Below are 18021 nucleotides of genomic sequence, written 5' to 3'. Positions count from 1 at the left end.
TCAGTACCCTAACAGATTACAGCCCTGGGCTTATGCCCCAGTATCCTTTCCTAACAGCACTGTGATAAGAATTTTAAGGTATTAGTATATAATAAATGTACCAATCAAGCACGTACATAGATCAGCACAGGAAGACCAACCAGAAACCATTTTTGATTCCCAAACTGTCCCAAACTGACAAAATGTTTTCTCTGCAAGGTCAATGGAAAATGGAAAAGCCTCCCAATTGTCTTTTCCTTCACAAATGCTGTCTTAAGGGTATGTCTGTGTTTGAATAGGGTGAGCCTGTGACCTGGACTCAGGAATTACCTAAGTATTTATCATTACAAAAGACTGGCCAGGCTCCCCAAGCAATCCAATCAAGTGACCATTAAACAGGTAACCTGTCAGACGAGATAAACAAGTCACTCAGATTTCTACTGTAGACCGCCCTTTCTGTGATGTTGGTATGATGTATCGGGGGGGGGGGGTCTTGAGCTACACCCCTTCTGTGATGTATGTATGGTGTTTCTGGGCAATTTCAAAAGTCTATATAAGGGCTTGCACACCATTGTTCTGGGTTCCTCCTCCCTCCTGCGTGTGGTGAGCAAGGACCCTGTTGCAACAGATCAATAAAGATCAGGCTTATGAGCTGCTTTGCTTCTCAGTATTCTCTGGTTGGACTCTGTTATTTTCTCCTACCAATAGGGAACCTATGTAAGGACTCTATATGGGCTCTTGGATACCCCATAAGGGAAAAAGGGCAGATTTTTGTTTACAACAGCACCATTGCCAGGTATCAGCACCATCACTCGCACCCTGAGAGGTTTCTCCTGCCCCAGAAGGGTGTGAGAGACCTCGTTTCATTCCACACTGGGAGACAGAGGCTCGCCAATCCGTATCACACAACCCATCCACGTGCACCCAGGAAAAGAGAGCTTTCTTGCCGGGGCCCTAATCGTGTCAGCCTCGCGGTGGTACGCCTCTCTGGATTTCTTCACTGGCAGCACAAATTGTAGGAGCGTGGATCGGAGTAAATTGGTTCCCCTCTCTTGTGACACTTGAACTCCAGGTCACAAACTGAGGTTTGAGTGGTGGAAGATTCAGGACTGGCAAAAAAGAAGCTCTTTTGTCACACATGCTGAATAACTGATTTATGGAATCGTGCCTCAAGATGATGGCTAGCTTAGATGGCTTTAAAAAGAAAGAAAGGATTAGACGGATCCACAGAAACAGGTTATTGGAATCACAGGCTTGGAAGTCTTAAGGCTTAATGGTCCCAACCTTTCCAACAGTGTCGCAATGCCCTTTCTTGCAATCTGAGCCCATCCACTTGGTTCCTGCCCTCTCAAGCAGCAGATGGAGATTTGCAGTGGCGTAGTGTGGGGGGTGCAGGGGGGGCCGGCCGCACCGGGCGCAACATCTGGGGGTTAGGGTTAGGGGGCGCAAATCCACGGGTTAGGGGGCACAAATCCACGGGTTAGGGGGCACAAATTACTTGCCTTGCCCCGGGTGCTGACAACCCACGCTATGCCACTGGAGATTTGTTCCATCTTCTGTGCAACAGAGCTAAGAGGCGCCTTCATGTCCAGATGTACTCTACCTTTGAACATAGAGATGAGTGGGTTGGGGCAAGGCCACGGCTGTCATGCCCTGCCTGCTTTGCTTCCCAGGGGTATATTATCGGCCACTGCAGGACAGATCCAGCACAAGCAGCGACCACAGCAAAGCAACAATAAAACCGGGGCCGGCAAACTTTAGACAAGTGGAGGCACGCAAAATTGCAATTGGCATTTCTGAACAGAAATTCAGATCAACTCTTCACCATGGAGCGAGGGAAAGGGACAGAACTCAGTAATTTGGGCCTGTGTTTCACATGCAAAAGATGTCAGGATCAAACCCTGGCATCTCCAGGGTCTTTTTTCTAGGATCCAGTAGCAAGTGAGGGGGAAGGTCTCAACCTAGAGAGCCGCTGCCTGCTAGACTTGAAAGACAAACAGTTTGACATGGTGTAAGGTGTTGGTGGGGGACGCGGGTGGCGCTGTGGGTTAAACCACAGAGCCTAGGACTTGCCGATCAGAAGGTCGGCACTTCGAATCCCCGCGACAGGGTGAGCTCCCGTTGCTCGGTCCCTGCTCCTGCCAACCTAGCAGTTCGAGAGCATGTCAAAATGCAAGTAGATAAATAGGTACCACTCCAGCGGGAAGGTAAATGGCATTTCCGTGCGCTGCTCTGGTTCGCCAGAAGCGGCTTAGTCATGCTGGCCACATGACCCGGAAGCTGTATGCCGGCTCCCTCAGGCAATAAAGTGAGATAAGCACCACAACCCCAGAGTCAGCCACGACTGGACCTAATGGTCAGGGGTCCCATTACCCTTAAGGTGTTGGTGGACTACAACTCCTATCATCCTTAACTATTGGCCACACTGGCTGGGGCAGATGGGTGTTGAAGTTCAAGGATATATGAAGGACAACATTGGATTTCCCTAATGCACAAACAGTTGCTGGAGGGTGCTTTTCATCAGAAACATGGCACTGAGGAGAAAAAGTCCTGCCCCCCTCCCCATGATCCCAAGCCAGATCATAGAACTGTAGGGTTCGAAGGGACCGGGAGGGTCATCTAATCCAACCCTCTGCAATGCGGGAACCTTTTGCCCAAAGTGGGATTCAAACCCATGACCCTAAGCTTAAGAGTCTCATGCTCTACCCACCAACCACCAGCAACGCTGGATTTAGGTAGGTGCCCAGGGCACAGAGTGGAGGGGGTGCAAAATAATAATAAATAAGTGAGGAATTATAGTGAAAATAATAAATATTGGTGGGGGGGCACCAAATTTTGTCCATGCTCAGGACACCATATTACCAACAACTGTTATTGTTTTCATGCCTTATTTTAACCTCGTGCACTTAAAATGTTATACTGGGTATAAAAAACTATATATATAAATCTACGAAATCTACGAAAGCATATATATATATATATATATATATATATATATATATATATAGTTATATATACACACACACAAACACACCAAAGCTTGCCCCTGCCATCACCCTCCTATTTTGCAAAAGTTTAAAGAAAGAGCAGGTGCCTTCGGTTATCTCCATTATTTAGTTTGGTCCTCAAACGATGGCTGTGTTTGGTTTCCTTTCTAGCCTGGGCTTTTATTTTGAAATAGTGTTTCAAAATACAATGAGAAGGAAGAACTCACATGCCAACACAACCTCACTAATTAAGGAGGGGGAAGGAAGCTCACTGATAACACTCCTTATTATATCATGAATAAATCTGCAAGGGCAATTAGAGTCAAACAGCCTAAGGCTGAAAATCCTAACCCAGTTTACAAGAGGGGAGGGGAGCCACGCTGAATTCAATAAGATTTACACCTGAGTAGGCATGGGTAGGACTGCGCTGTACGAATACACTGCAGAGATGTTAACTCTGAAACTTAAGACCCAAACTTTTCTTTTAAGAGCCAAGTTACACTGATGAAGGTCCACAGCATTTACACAAGTCCTGTGGTGCCAATCCCTGCTTTCTGTTCTACCCTTCTCTGCCCTGCTAATCTAGGCCTACGACTCTCCTCTCTGCCATTTGGATGCCATAAACCAGACTTGTAAACAGTAAACTGAGGCGAGGAGAGAGGCTAAGAATCAACTTGAGAGTGACTACTACCAGGTACAGGAACTGTGGTAAATGGAAACAAGCATACTCTTTTTCTCCATTTCAGCCTAGAATGACTATGACTGCACACCCACCCCAATCATTTAAAGAACCTTGGGAGCTGTAGTTTGTTAAAGGTGCTGGGAGTTATAATCCTTTGGGTCAAAAAATGTGCTTTACAGCCAAAGACCACGGTCGCATTGTCTTTATATACAGTGGTACCTCTAGATACGAACGGGATCCGTTCCGGAGCCCCGTTCGCATCAAGAGGTAAACGTAACTAGCGGCGGCACGTCTGTGCATGCGCGCGTCGCTTTCCACCGCTTCTGCACATGCGTGTGATGTCATTTTTAGCATCTGCGCATGCGCAAGCGGCAAAACCCATAAGTAACGCGCTCCGTTACTTCCGGGTTGCCGAGGAGCACAACTCGAACGCGCTCAACTCAAAGCATATTTAACCCGAGGTATGACTGTATATATAAAACTTGGGGAAGCAGGCAAACTAATATCAGTGTACTGGAAGAAGCAAATATCACCATTGTTGAAGTAATGAATCTTCAACATCAACTTCATTGGACTCGTCAGGTTGTGCGGATGCCTGATGATCGTCTTCCAAAACAACTACTCTATTCGGAACTTAAAAATGGAGAGGGTAATGCTGGTGGTCAACAAAAGAGGTTTAAAGACTCTCTCAAGGCAAATATTAAAAAATGTAGTATAAACACTGACAATTGGGAAACACTGGCCTTGTGCGAGCACTCCAGTTGGAGAACAGCCTTTACCAAAGGTGTCATGGGCTTGTAGACACTCTAGCTCAGGACGCAAGGGTGAAACATGCTAAGAGGAAGGCACGCTTGGCAAATCCACACCATGATCAACTCCCACCCGGAAACCAAAGTCCCCACTGTGGAAGGACATGTGGATCCAGAATTGGCCTCCACAGTCACTTACGGACTCACTGTTAAAACTGTGTTTATTGAAGACAATCTTACTCGGCTACAAGTGATCGCCAAAGAAGAAGAGATATATATATAATTTTTATTAAATTTTCTGTTTTACAATTTAAAGTACTCATTTTTACAACCTTAAGATATCAATGACTTCCCTTCTTCTCTTTCCATGGTTCATTTTACATATCATAAATCCCCGCTTATTTTACAGAAACTAAACCATTCAGTATTCCATTATTACATCCAACATAACCTATTTACACTGTTGAATTTATCTTAACACTGCCAGCGTTTTCAGCTGTACGCAGTTATTTCCCATATATTCAATAAACCTTTTCCAATCTTCTCTAAATGCGTGTGCTTCTTGTTCTCTTATTCTATATGTTAAGTCTGCAAGCTGCACAGTTTATTCCGTCAGTTTAACCGAACTCATTTGGACTCATTTTTCTGAGTAAATATGCACGGTGTCAGGTTTGATCATAGGTGGGCTCATTAAGAAAATATTGGCTGGGGGGACTTTGCCCCGTAAGACCTCGACTTTCGTTTTTCGCAATCTAACGTCCATTCACATTTGCCATCACACATACACACACATTTTCTTACTCATCCTTTTCTCCAGAAAGGCTGTAGCTAAGGGGTAGATCATCTGCTCTGCACGCAGAAGGACTCAAGTTCATTCTCCCAGCATCAGAATGTCCCCTGTCTAACCCTGGAAAGCCACTGATGCTCTGGGCAGACGATGCTCAGCTAAATGGACCAAATATATTTAAGGCAGCTTCCTCCATTTCTCTTGCCACACCCAGTTTCCTGCAGCATTTCCTCTTTCTTAGTTCTTTCCTCCCCCTTCCTGCCCCCCTCCCCATATTTAACCCTCACACACCTACCTCACCCAAATCCTCTGAAGCCCAAAACACGTTTGAGGAGAAATATCCCCATCCTACTTGCACAAATATGAACTGACGCCTTCCGATTCAAACATATATTTGCAACCATCCGCACTACAGAAGCTGCTGGGATTAGATTGCTTTGTTATTTTTAAGACGGCAAAACACTGACCCTGACCCTCAAACCTGAGTCTCTGAAAATCAATGTGTCCACACACAAACTCCAATATTTCCCCAAAGATTCTGCTGCTGCAAAATTTACTTCTGCCTCTACTTTCTTTTATCATACGCAGCTGGCTTTCAACAACTTGTAAAACATGAGGCAGCCCCCCCTGTTTCTCCCCCCCCAAAAAAAATCTCTACTCCATTTTCTGCTTCATTCAGGGCTACCTGCAAATGGCATTGTCCCCCAGTTCCTTTTTTTTGTCAAATGATATTTATTAGTTTTCCAAATTTTTAAAGAATCAATACTCCATTACATCAAATTTAATTTTCCCCAAAAGTTGACTTCCCACTCTTCATCCTAGATGTGTCCCTACTTTCCCCCATTGCTGCTTGATATTACACATTTATCTCTAATTCACGGTTCATTCCTTATATTCAATTTACAATTTTTAAATTTTAAATTTTCCCCCCTTGCCCCTTATCCACTAGCTACCAATTTATCAATTCCTGCTCATACATTTGCATAACAATATAATATTCCTTTAGAAAGCAAAAGAGCTTTTGCATGGTTTGTCCCCCAGTTCCTCCCCCCCCCTCCACCGTCCCAGATAGCTGTTGCACTTGTTATACAAAAAAAATAAAATAAAAAAATTCAGTGGACTCCAAGATAGAGAGGGATTTGTTTGAGGGCAGTCTATGACATGGCATGAGCTAGGATCTGAATTCAGTTCTGGGCTAAAAATGCCACTCCACAGCTCAGTTCCCCTCTCCAATACATATCCTCCAGTTTCCCTAAAGGTAAAGGTAAAGGTAAAGGGACCCCTGACCATTAGGTCCAGTCGTGGCCGACTCTGGGGTTGCGGCACTCATCTCGCTTTATCGGCCGAGGGAGCCGGCATACAGCTTCCAAGTCATGTGGCCAGCATGACTAAGCCACTTCTGGCGAACCAGAGCAGTGCACGGAAACGCTGTTTACCTTCCTGCCGGAGCGGTACCTATTTATCTACTTGCACTTTGACGTGCTTTCGAACTGCTAGGTTGGCAGGAGCAGAAACCCCGTCGCAGGGATTCGAACCCCCGACCTTCTGATCGGCAAGTCCTAGGCTCTGTGGTTTAACCCACAGCGCCACCTGCTCCCTAGTGCCATTCAATTTCCTGTCCTTTAATCTGTGTCTGGGATGGGTAACCTGTGGCCCTCCAGAATGTTATTGGACAGACTCCAGCTCCATTCAGTCCCAGCCCAGCATGGCCAATGGTCAGGGACAATGGGAGTTGTAGTCCACCATCAACATCTGGAAGTCCACAAGCTTCTCCATCCATCTTCTGCCCTGTCCCTTCTCAACAGCTGTGTGCCACCCTTCCTTCTGCCACCCAGCTCACTATCTTTAACCAAACTTGGGTTTCCAGCTGTTCTTGGACTACAACTCCCATCTTCCATTGCTAGCAGAACCAGTGGTCAGGGGTGATGGGGACTGTAGTCCAAAAATGGTTGGAGACCCACGTTTGGGAAACCCTGCTCTAACCCCTTTCACCACTGGAGCTCTTTCTAAATGCCAAGCAAGTTGCCATGCCAAGGCAATTGCTCAGCGTCCCAGCTACAGCCAACGTATTCCTATGCCATTTGAAAAGGGCCTTTCTATCTCTTGGGACAAAGTGGAAACTCCTAGAACTATTTTCTGGGGAGAGGGAAGGGCCCCCTGATGTCCTCTAAAGGCAACTGTGCAGGATCCAAACAGATCCTAATGATCTGGCTACTTTTGGTTTAATAGTTTGCAATGACCACTTGCAAATCCTGTGACCTCTTGTGGCCACTGAGAAGGAAAGGAGCGTATTCCACTGGCCATGTGGTATCATTCTGTTTACTATGCTTCTTTCAGGGCACTTGCTCAAGGCTCAGGTGGCCTCAGTGGCCCGGAGTGCCTTACATCAGCTTCGGCTGTTGGCCCAGCTATGCCCCTACCTGGACAGGGATAGCCTAACTACAGTGGTACCTTGGGTTACATACGCTTCAGGTTACAGACTCCGCTAACCCAGAAATAGTACCTCGGGTTAAGAACTTTGCTTCAGGATGAGAACAGAAATCGTGCTCCGGCGACGCTGCAGCAGCGGGAGGCCCCATTAGCTAAAGTGGTGCTTCAGGTTAAGAAAGGTTTCAGGTTAAGAACGGACCTCCAGAACGAATTAAGTACTTAACCAGAGGTACCACTGTAATGTTGTCTATGCTCTGGTAACTTCAAGGTTAGATTACTGCAATGCGTTATACATGGGGTTGCCTCTGGAGACGGTTCAGAAACATCAGCTAGTGAAGAATTCAGCAGCCAGGTTGCTCACTGGAACAAGGCGATTTGAGCATATTACACCAATCCTGGTCCGACTGCACTGGCTACCAATTAGTTTCTGGGCCCAATTCAAAGTGCTGGTTTTGAGCTATAAAGCCTTAAACAGCCCAGGACCGCAATACCTCAAGGACCACCTCTCTTCATATGAACCTACCCGGACCCTGAGATCATCTTCTAAGGCCCTTCTTTGTGTGCTTCCTCCTCGAGAGAAGGCAACACAAGAACGGGGCCTTCTCTGCAGTGGCTCCCCGTCTGTGGAATGCTCTCCCCAGGGAAGTTCACCTGGTGCCTTCATTATACACCTTTAGGTGCCAGGCAAAAACCTTCCTTTTTAATCAGGCCTTTGGTTGACCTGATGGACATCCTGTACCCTTTTATAATGTGGCTCTTTTCAGGGGGGGTGTTATTGGGTTGTTGTTTTTATTCTGATTATATATGTTGTGATCTTTTCTGTGAACCACTCTGAGACCTCTGGTTACAGGGCAGTATATAAACTCAAATAATAAAAATAATAGTAATAATGATGATGATGATGATGATGATGCAATGTACGCACATGTACACACACATCCCAAAAAAACCAGTGCTACAAAATGACTAACCCATTAGGAAAATCAAGGGACCCGAATCAGACCCAAATTCCACGTGGTGATCTTGCCATAAAGTTGATCCACAGCTCCCCATCGCAGGAAGGGATGATAATTTATAATGTATTCTAAATTCCTATGGGGTTCTATCCAACCAAGTTCTGCTCAAGGTAGACCCGCTGAACTGTATGACCCCAGTTAGCTACGCCCATTAATTTCAATGGGCCTACTTGTGAGTATGACTAACATTGAATACAACCAGTTACAAATTGCTTAAGTGGCAGTCTTGCTGTGAATAACAATCAGACCTGCGGAAACGTTTCCAATTCCCAGGAGCCAGGTCTGCACGGTCCAAGGAATAAAAAACAGGTCACTTTCGTAGGCAACTGGCGTCCTGATAGCAACCGTTATCATTTCAGTTCAGAACGATTTCCATGATATAATACGCCCTTGCCATGATGGCACAAATGCTACGTACACATCTGGGAAGAACATATAAGAACGTAAGAACAGCCCTGCCAGATCAGGCCAGGAATCATAGTCATAGAATCATAGAGTTGGAAGGGACCCTAAAGGCCATCGAGTCCAACCCCTCGCAAACCAGGAATCTCAGCGAAAGCAACCTCTGCTTAAGAATCTCCAGGGAAGGAGAGTCCTCAACTTCCCAAGGGAAGACTGCTCCACTGTGAAACAGCTCTTACTGTCGGAAAATTTTCCTGTACGTTTAGCCGTAACGCCTTTTCTTGTAACTTGAAGCCATGGGTTTGAGTCCTACCCTCCAAAGCAGCCCTGGGGATATTGGAAGATGGCTACCAGACTCCTCTTTTCCAGGCTAAACCTACCCAGCTCCTTCAACCGCTCTTCATAAGGCTTAATTTCCAGACCCCTGGTCATCACAGCAGCCTGGCATGCAGAAATAAAGGAGGGCAAGCTTTTCCAACTGCTTCCAGAAATATAATAATAAATAATAATAATACAGAGACACGGGTGGCGCTGTGGGTTAAACCACAGAGCCTAGGACTTGCCGATCAGAAGGTCGGCGGTTCGAATCCCTGCGACGGGGTGAGCTCCCGTTGCTCGGTCCCTGCTCCTGACAACCTAGCAGTTCGAAAGCACGTCAAAGTGCAAGTAGATAAATAGGTACCGCTCCGACGGGGAGGTAAACGGTGTTTCCGTGCGCTGCTCTGGTTTGCCAGAAGCGGCTTAGTCATGCTGGTCACATGACCCGGAAGCTGTACGCCGGCTCCCTCTGCCAGTAAAGCGAGATGAGTGCCGCAACCCCAGAGTCGGTCACGACTAGACCTAATGGTCAGGGGTCCCTTTACCCTTTACCTTTAATAATAATATAGCCCAACCCAGCCCTCCCTCTTATATTTTCATGTGCTAGGCTGTTGTGAAAGTCACTGTTTGTTTGGCTTTTTAGGACAGTGTTTTTCAACCACTGTTCCGCTGCACACTAGTGTGCCGCGAGATGTTGCCTGGTGTGCCGTGGGAAAAATTGAAAAATTCGAAAGATTTTTTTAAAGAAAAAAGTCAACTTTTCGCCCACTACGCGGGCGCCTGACTGTGTCCACCCTATTTTCCATCCATCCTGGGTGGGGATCAGATCGGATGGGATCGGATGAGAGCGGACAGGCGGTCTGCTCTCATCCGATTCCCCATAGAGAGCAGCGGGGCTCTGACATCTCCCTCTCCGCACACAGTGGTGGTGTGCCTCGTGATTTTTTTCATGAAACAAGTGTGCCTTTGCCCAAAAAAGGTTGAAAAACACTGTTTTAGGACATTGCATATATCCTCCTGCCTTTCCTGCAAGGAGCGCAAGTATGGTGTTCTAACCCCCTTCACTTCATCCTTACAACCCTGAGAGGTAGATAATAATAATAATAATAATAATAATAATAATAATAATAATAATAATAATAATAATTTATTATTTATACCCCGCTCATCTGGCTGGGCTTCCCCAGCCACTCTGGGCGGCTTCCAAAAGAATATTAAAATACTATAATACATCAAACATTAAAAGCTTCCCGAAACAGGGCTGCCTTCAGATGTCTTCTAAAAGCCTGGTAGTTGTTGTTCTCTTTGACATCTGGTATGAGGGTGTTCCACAGGGAAGGCGCCACTACCGAGAAGGCCCTCTGCCTGGTTCCCTGTAACTTGGCTTCTCGCAGTGAGGGAACTGCCAGAAGGCCCTCAGTGCTGGACCTCAGTGTCCGGGTAGAACGATGGGGGTGGAGATGCTCCTTCAGGTTAGGCTGACAGATCACATAGAATCATAGAATCATAGAATCATAGAGTTGGAAGAGACCACAAGGGCCATCGAGTCCAACCCCCTGCCAAGCAGGAAACACCATCAGAGTACTCCTGACATATGGTTGTCAAGCCTCTGCTTAAAGACCTCCAAGGTAGGAGACTCCACCACACTCCTTGGCAGCAAATTCCACTGTCGAACAGCTCTTACTGTCAGGAAGTTCTTCCTAATGTTTAGGTGGAATCTTCTTTCTTGTAGTTTGGTTCCATTGCTCCGTGTCCGCTTCTCTGGAGCAGCAGAAAATAACTTTTCTCCCTCCTCTATGTGACATCCTTTTATATATTTGAACATGGCTATCATGTCACCCCTTAACCTCCTCTTCTCCAGGCTAAACATGCCCAGCTCCCTTAACCGTTCCTCATAAGGCATCGTTTCCAGGCCTTTGACCATTTTGGTTGCCCTCCTCTGGACACGTTCCAGTTTGTCAGTGTCCTTCTTGAATTGTGGTGCCCAGAACTGGACGCAGTACTCCAGGTGAGGTCTGACCAGAGCAGAATACAGTGGCACTATTACTTCCCTTGATCTAGATGCTATACTCCTATTGATGCAGCCCAGAATTGCATTGGCTTTTTTAGCTGCTGCGTCACACTGTTGACTCATGTCAAGTTTGTGGTCAACCAAGACTCCTAGATCCTTTTCACATGTACTGCTCTCAAGCCAGGTGTCACCCATATATGGTTCCTCCCAGACTGTCACTTTTTTCCAGACCCTCCAAGTGGTCCCTATTTTCCAGGGATAAAATTGCGGTGCTCAGAATTGGACACAGTCTATCGTCCTGTCCTCACAGTGTGCAGCTAGGTGCCTGCGGAAAGCCCCAAACAAAGCTCCCAAACACACCAGCACTCTTCCTTCTTGCAGCGTCCAGCAACTGGAGTCAGAAGGATAATAGCCTCTGGCAGCGGAGGCAGAAAGCCATCGGGGTTAGTAGCCACAGCCTCCCACATTCCCTAAGGGGAGATTTGCTTAGCTAGGGGTCTCAGTAACTGCAGGTGGGTGGCTAGTTTCCAAATCCTCACAGTCTACTACAAGTCACACCTTTTGGAGAAGGGGCTCCAGCTTAGTGATAAGAGAGCAAAAACTTAGCATTCTGAAGATCCCAGAATCACTCCCTGCCATTTCCAGTTAAAGAGGATCAGGGAGCAGATGATGGGAAACAGCCTCTGCCTTAGAGAGTGGCTGTCAGTCAATGTGGGCAGTCCTGCCCCCGATGGACATGTGGCCTGACCTACCACAGACCCTCCAAGTGTCCCTGTTTTCCAGGGACAGTCCCAGATTTAGAGAAGCCATCCCAGTTTCCGATTTGATCCCGGAATGTCCCATTTTTCTTTCGGGCGCCCCTATTTACATAGGAGAAATGTTGGAGGGTTATGCGTCCCCCCCGCCCCCGAGCCAAAGACATAAGTAACTATACAACTTTTAGAAGACATCTGAAGGCAGCCATGTATGGGGAAATTTTTTTTAAAAATGTTCGATGTTTTATTATGTTTCTATATGTGGTGGAACAACCTAGGGCAACCCAGTTAGATGGTTGGGGTAGAAATAATAAAATTATTATCATGGAACGGGATGTCCCTATTTTTCATTGGAGAAAGGTTGGAGGGCACCTTCCTGCATTCCTATACGGCTGCCACTCCTTAACACACCACACTTTCTCCCTGTTTCTGCACCGAATAAATACAACATGGTTCCTTCCACTTCCGTCCTTTTTCGCACACACTCACGCAGCGGCAGATTGTTTCCTCTGCACACCTTCTACGAGAAAGAAATTCACATTGCCCTCCCTCTTCCCCTAGTCCCACCACGGAGACTAATGCGAACTGTTTTGTACATCGGAGTAAAATTTTGGGAGGGGGGTGGGCAGCGAAGGCAACACACTTCTGGGGCAGAAACTAAATGGGTTCTCATTCCTTTTCCTTCCATCCCCATTCTCTTCCTTCCCATTGCCATGGTAACAGTTTCTATCAGAGCTTCTTGGCCACCTTTTCTGGCAGCTGTAGCCATGTAGAGTTTATATATGTATATAATTCTTACTCTGAATATATATTATACACACTCACACACACACCAAAGCTGAGGGATCTAATTAAATTTACAAGTACAGGCCTAAGCTCATGGTATAAATTCGCAGTTAACAAGTCAGCTGTTTGCACTACAGATTAATCCCCAAAGCTTCATGATACCTCCCCAACTGCCTGTCCCCAACATTCTCCTGTCAACAATGAACTTACCGGAAATTAAGGAGCAAAAGCAACATCTGCCTAGGCCTCTTTCCCCACCTGTCTTCAGCAGCAACTGATGTGTGCTCTGCACAAATGCACCGCGCTGGCATCCTTCTCAAATGTGACCTTTGCCAAACGGCTTCCTTGATCTTCCATTGCCGTATTTGCACATGCACAAAGGCACAAACACGGAGCTCCCTGTTCCCTTCTGCCGAAGAGGAAGGAGAGTCGCCGTGTGCAATCATGACCCTCTTTTCCCCATCCCCGACCCCCCAGAAATCCCAGGGAACAGGAGTATGGAAGACCTGCCAGTCACATCAGACTGTACTGCGTAAGATACACCACCTGCCTAATTAAGTCCTAGCCTGCTTCTCGTGTCTTTATTTCCCGAAATGTCCCTTGTGTTAACCTCTTTCACAGTCAACTCACACAGAAGCACATACAAAATTTCGCCACACCCCATGCTTGCAAAACATAGCCATCCCCAAGCAATCAATTATGGGATTCCACTTCGGCAGCTTCATTCTTACCTACACCTGTAGGATCCTCTAATCTGTTATCATAATCTCATTGGTACTGCAGTCACTCAAAACCAATCTCAGAGTCCACACTTCAATTAACCCTCCACTGCTTCCGGGTTATTTGTTTGCGGGGACAATTGCACATGGAATGGGCCACGTCGCCAACATGCTAACTGAGCACAGAAGAGAAAAGGGAGGCATCAAAGGAGCATTGTGCTGCCAGAAAGACTCAGAGGGTGTGACGCTTCCCCCAGATGAACCCCTCAAATCCTAGCACCCGCAGCTCCTCACAAACCAGAACAGCACCTCCATATCCGCTCCTCAGTCCAAGCATCTACAGCAACCTTAAAACCTCTGTAGAGGCTCCCCCCACCCACAACGTTAATGGCATCGGTTTGCAATTCCACTATCTCCAGTCCCCTCAAATTCCCTTGCACCAATATCCCACTCGCAGTCTGTAAGGTAACCATGACAACAAACAGCTTGTTCTGAGGCTTCTAGACACTTAGGCCTAGTTCCCACAAACGTGGAGGTAAACCTGTGTCTTGACTGTACCACTTCAGACTGCAGGTACCGGCCCATGTGAGTGGGTGCTCCTCCATACAAATTAGTAAGTCCCTTCATGTAGAAAACTATGGTGTCAGGGTGAAGGGTTCAGGCCTAGCTTTCTCCATTAATTTTACATACAGAAGAACTTGGGTTTATTATTATTATTTTCAGTATGGAGGAGCATTCAGCTCCTACCTGCACTCTGAAGTAGCACAGGTGACCTTCCTCACCTCCTGTTTGTAAGACAGAGGTTTCACTGTGGAAGGGGGTTGGCCACCCATACAACAACACCATGTCTCAGCAAGCTTAAATAGTTTAAGGCGAAAGGTGGATTGGTACAATGTGGGAATGCAACCCAAGAAGGCTAGGACTAGCAGGGACCGGATTGTAGATTGTGGGGTATAGGAACAGAACCATAGGGTTTGCTGATGGGGTGGGAGCAGGGGAAGATTTCAAGGGGGCTGAGGCAGGCCCACAGAACCTAGTTATTTTAAAAGGAGAAGGGCCTACATCATCACGATCTGAGAGGCTCAGTATTTACCCTTTCGTATTTTTTATCTTTCGCTCCTTCGATGAACAGAAAACAACAGAAATGTCTGGAAAATTAACTTGCTTTAAACATTGCTTTAATCAAAAGATTGCATCGCACAGCTGCCATTAAAGAGACTACGGAACCACAGATTATTATTTTTTGCCACATGTCTGTTTGACTTGCCTCGTGGCCTGAGTGCTTAATGCCAAACGGCAGGACACGAGGAGCCACAATCTGACGGAACGTGGTTGAGTGTGAGGGGGGAAGCCTACATTTTTTTCTTGGGTCAGAATCCTACCCACCCCCCACCCCCCGGACAAGAGCAGCAGAAAGCCCACTTGCACTCCTGGAAGAGGGAAGAGGAAGAAGCACAAATAAAGGAATGGGGATAGCTGGGCTTACAAGCCAATATGCTCCCTTCCATTGGGGTACAGAGGGGTGTTGACGGAGCCCTCCGGGGAGAGAGGTTTAGGATCCATGAAATAATTTGCACCCAGATAAGCGCATGAGGTGGGGTGGGAAGGGGTGAGGGGACACAGAAGCCAGTGGGGACCGAGATGGGAGGGGAACCAAATAGCTCAGACTGGCATGATAAGAGTTATGCAAAAGAAGTATTTAAGGGTCATCATTGGAGAGGAGGAGGAAACTCAGCAGGTGTTAAACCCAACAGTGCAGGGAAACCAGGTAGTGTTATAAGAAGGGGAGCTCAGCCCCCCCCCCCCCCGAACAGGGAAGCAGGTAGGCCTCATTTGGGGTATATACTCACTATGTGAGTGAGGTCATGGGTTCAAGATGCTTAAACCTCATGGCAGGATTGGGGAAGGCCTAGTCTGTCAAGGTGGGAGGGCAGGTCATTAGGAATATGTTGGCACAGAATATTCTTGTGGGAATCTGTGGGTCTCGTGAATCTTGGGCGTGGGTAAGTTTAAGGGGGGAACGGAGGACCAGGAATGACTTCAAGTAGTCCCCTGTGACACATAAGGGAAGAGGGGTTTGGCCCTGAAACAGAGGGGGGGTTGCTTCAAGGAGAGAAAAGAAAGGAGTTGGGTCTATTGACAGTAGGGAGGCAATTCCAGAGAAAGCCGGAGGATAAGGTGAGAGGGAACCTGACTGTGGGCAGGCCTGAGGTAATGGAGGCAAGAGCGGAAAGACGCATTTATTGGAACTAGGCCTGGATGGGGATGTATGGGGCTCATCAGCAGAGGAACACACTCACACACCCTGCCCATTGTGGAGGTGTGGCATCGGGCCTGAGTAATAAGCACAGCTTGAGGGGAAAGCAAAGTGTGTTGCTATGGGAGCAGGCAATGAAGGGGAGGGGGCTAAACCTGAGAGGGGGGCTCTTTAGAGGACATAGTAAGTGAAAGCTTGCGAGACGTATTTTTGGCGACGACAACGTTAGATTAACTGGGGGCTAACTGGACCTGGGAGAGCTGGGTACAGTGGGAGGAGGGTTAGGCTACCAGGCCAATGGGGGGGGGGAGATAGCAAAGCAGCATCTTTCTGGCGGCGGGGGGGGGGAGATGGTGCCGTTTCCATAGCAACTTCCATCCATCATCCCCCTTACCTTTGCTCCTGTCCTATCAGTCCCACCTACCTCCCCCCCGCACTGAATCACTGTCCCAATCTCACCCCTTACTCCTCCTAAGAATCAATTGCGCGCCCCTTCCTCCTTCCATATCGTGTATGAACCGCAATGAATCCCTGCCCCAATCTAGCCTTTCCCCATCCTTCGATAGATGAGAGCGCCCTTTCATTCGGGCTGCATACTCCCACCCCACCCCACCACCCAAAAACCCCACCACCACCCAGGCATCCTCATCACCCCTTTATCCACACACTCACCAAAGTGGGGGTCGTCGTGGAGGCAGCATCCCCTGCGCGCTTTTCTCCGGAAACGTTGGCGCAGCTGGTTGTTCTCTCTCCTCCGCGTGCCCAGTTGGGGGGGGCAAAGGCGCGCGGGGGGAGGCTGCAGGCTCTCCCCCAGTCCCCTTAATGTTTGGGCTCCATACAGATCCCGGATCAGACCCAACGGGAGCCCCGCCAAGGCCTTGGGGAGGGGGCGAAGATGGAGCGGCGGCAAGCGAAGACCCACACGCAAAGCGAGCAAGCGCACCCCAGCCCCTCGTCCTGGCTCCGACCCGACGCGGCTGCCAAGGAAGAAGCCGACCCAACCAGCCAGCCAGCCAACCAACGGCGTCGGGAGCGCTGCAGCAAAAGCGCTCCTGCGAGGAGCAGGGACGCGAGTGGAATACTAATAGTGGGAAGGAGGGGTGGGGGGGAGGAAGCGGGGAGGGGGAGGGGAGAGCGAGTGAGACCGGGGGGGGGAGAGAAAAGGAGGGTAACGCGGGGAGCGACTTAGGGAAAGAGCGAAAGCGATGGAGCGAGCAAAAGAGAGAAAGAGAGAGCGTGCGTAAAAAGGGTGATGGTGGCCAAGGCGCAGCGAGGGAGAGCAGACGGTGGCGGAGAACTGGGGCGGGAGGGGGGGCAGGTGGGAGGATTAGGCGTGGTGGGCAGAATATTGATGTGGGGAAGACCCCGGAGCTGGTCCCCGTGTCTTAGAAGCAGGTGGTCTCCCTGCCTGCGCGCCCCTGATTGGTTTTTACCAAAAATGCAGGGGGGAAAGGAATGGCTACGTTGCTTTGGTTGGGCCACTTATTGGAAAGCGAGTTCCTCGCGACGCCACCCCGCGCCTTCGTTCAGATCGACGTAGCGGTCATTCTTCTGGGGAGGAAGACGGATCGGGCCGCCCTGGAGAGGCTTGTGGTTTGGTTTGGCTTGGCTTGGTTTGGCTTGGCTTGTCTGCTCCAGGCCTTCTTCACAGCTCGCTGGCTCTCGCTCTCTTTCACCCCCGCTGCCCAATTATGGAGATTGCAAGTGTGTGTCGGGTTGGTTGGTTGGTTGGGGCCGGGAATCCGCGGGTCAGGAGGATGTCGAGGGAGCGCAGCTCTGGATAGATCCCAGGACCTGCGGCGAAAGGGGCAGTGAGATGGTGCGGGGTGACCAGATAGGAGGAGAAGAGCAGGTCATCCGCCGCCCCTTTCATCGTTGAGCAAACAGAGTCGCATCATCATCATGCCAGTCAAATAATAATAATAAATGCACTCAAGTGTCATTTGCGTTAAGAGATGAATGAACTAGATTAGAAACTGACCTTACACCACAGACAGGGAACCTGTAGCCTGCCAGATTTTTGATTTTTTTTTTTTTATGACAACTCCCATGATCCCTGACCATTGAACACAAGGTCTGGAGGTGATGGGAGTTGGAGTCCAATAAGATCTGGGAAGGTCACAGGTTCCCCATTGGTGGTTCC

The 18021-nt window shown here is 48.2% G+C and overlaps 1 protein-coding gene across 2 annotated transcripts in view; it reads right to left on the bottom strand.

Moving 5' to 3' along the window:
* The window catches only part of LRRC4B (leucine rich repeat containing 4B), a 148353-nt gene extending 131397 nt beyond the window's left edge, over positions 1-16956 (bottom strand). The window contains exon 1 of one of the 2 annotated variants that reach the window (XM_082194371.1): positions 16551-16956. The gene's annotated coding sequence lies outside the window, so the exon portion shown is untranslated. Of the gene's footprint in view, positions 1-13112; positions 13575-16550 lie in introns of those variants that run through there. The other variant, XM_082194373.1, reaches the window with a different exon arrangement.
* Between the last annotated feature and the right edge of the window lie 1065 nt (positions 16957-18021).

Source organism: Podarcis vaucheri, assembly GCF_965113315.1.
Source record: "Podarcis vaucheri genome assembly, chromosome: 13".
In the NCBI taxonomy this organism is placed as follows: Eukaryota; Metazoa; Chordata; class Lepidosauria; order Squamata; family Lacertidae; genus Podarcis; species Podarcis vaucheri.
The sequence above is the reverse complement of the archived record's forward strand: the minus strand, read 5'-3'. Positions and strand labels throughout refer to the sequence as shown.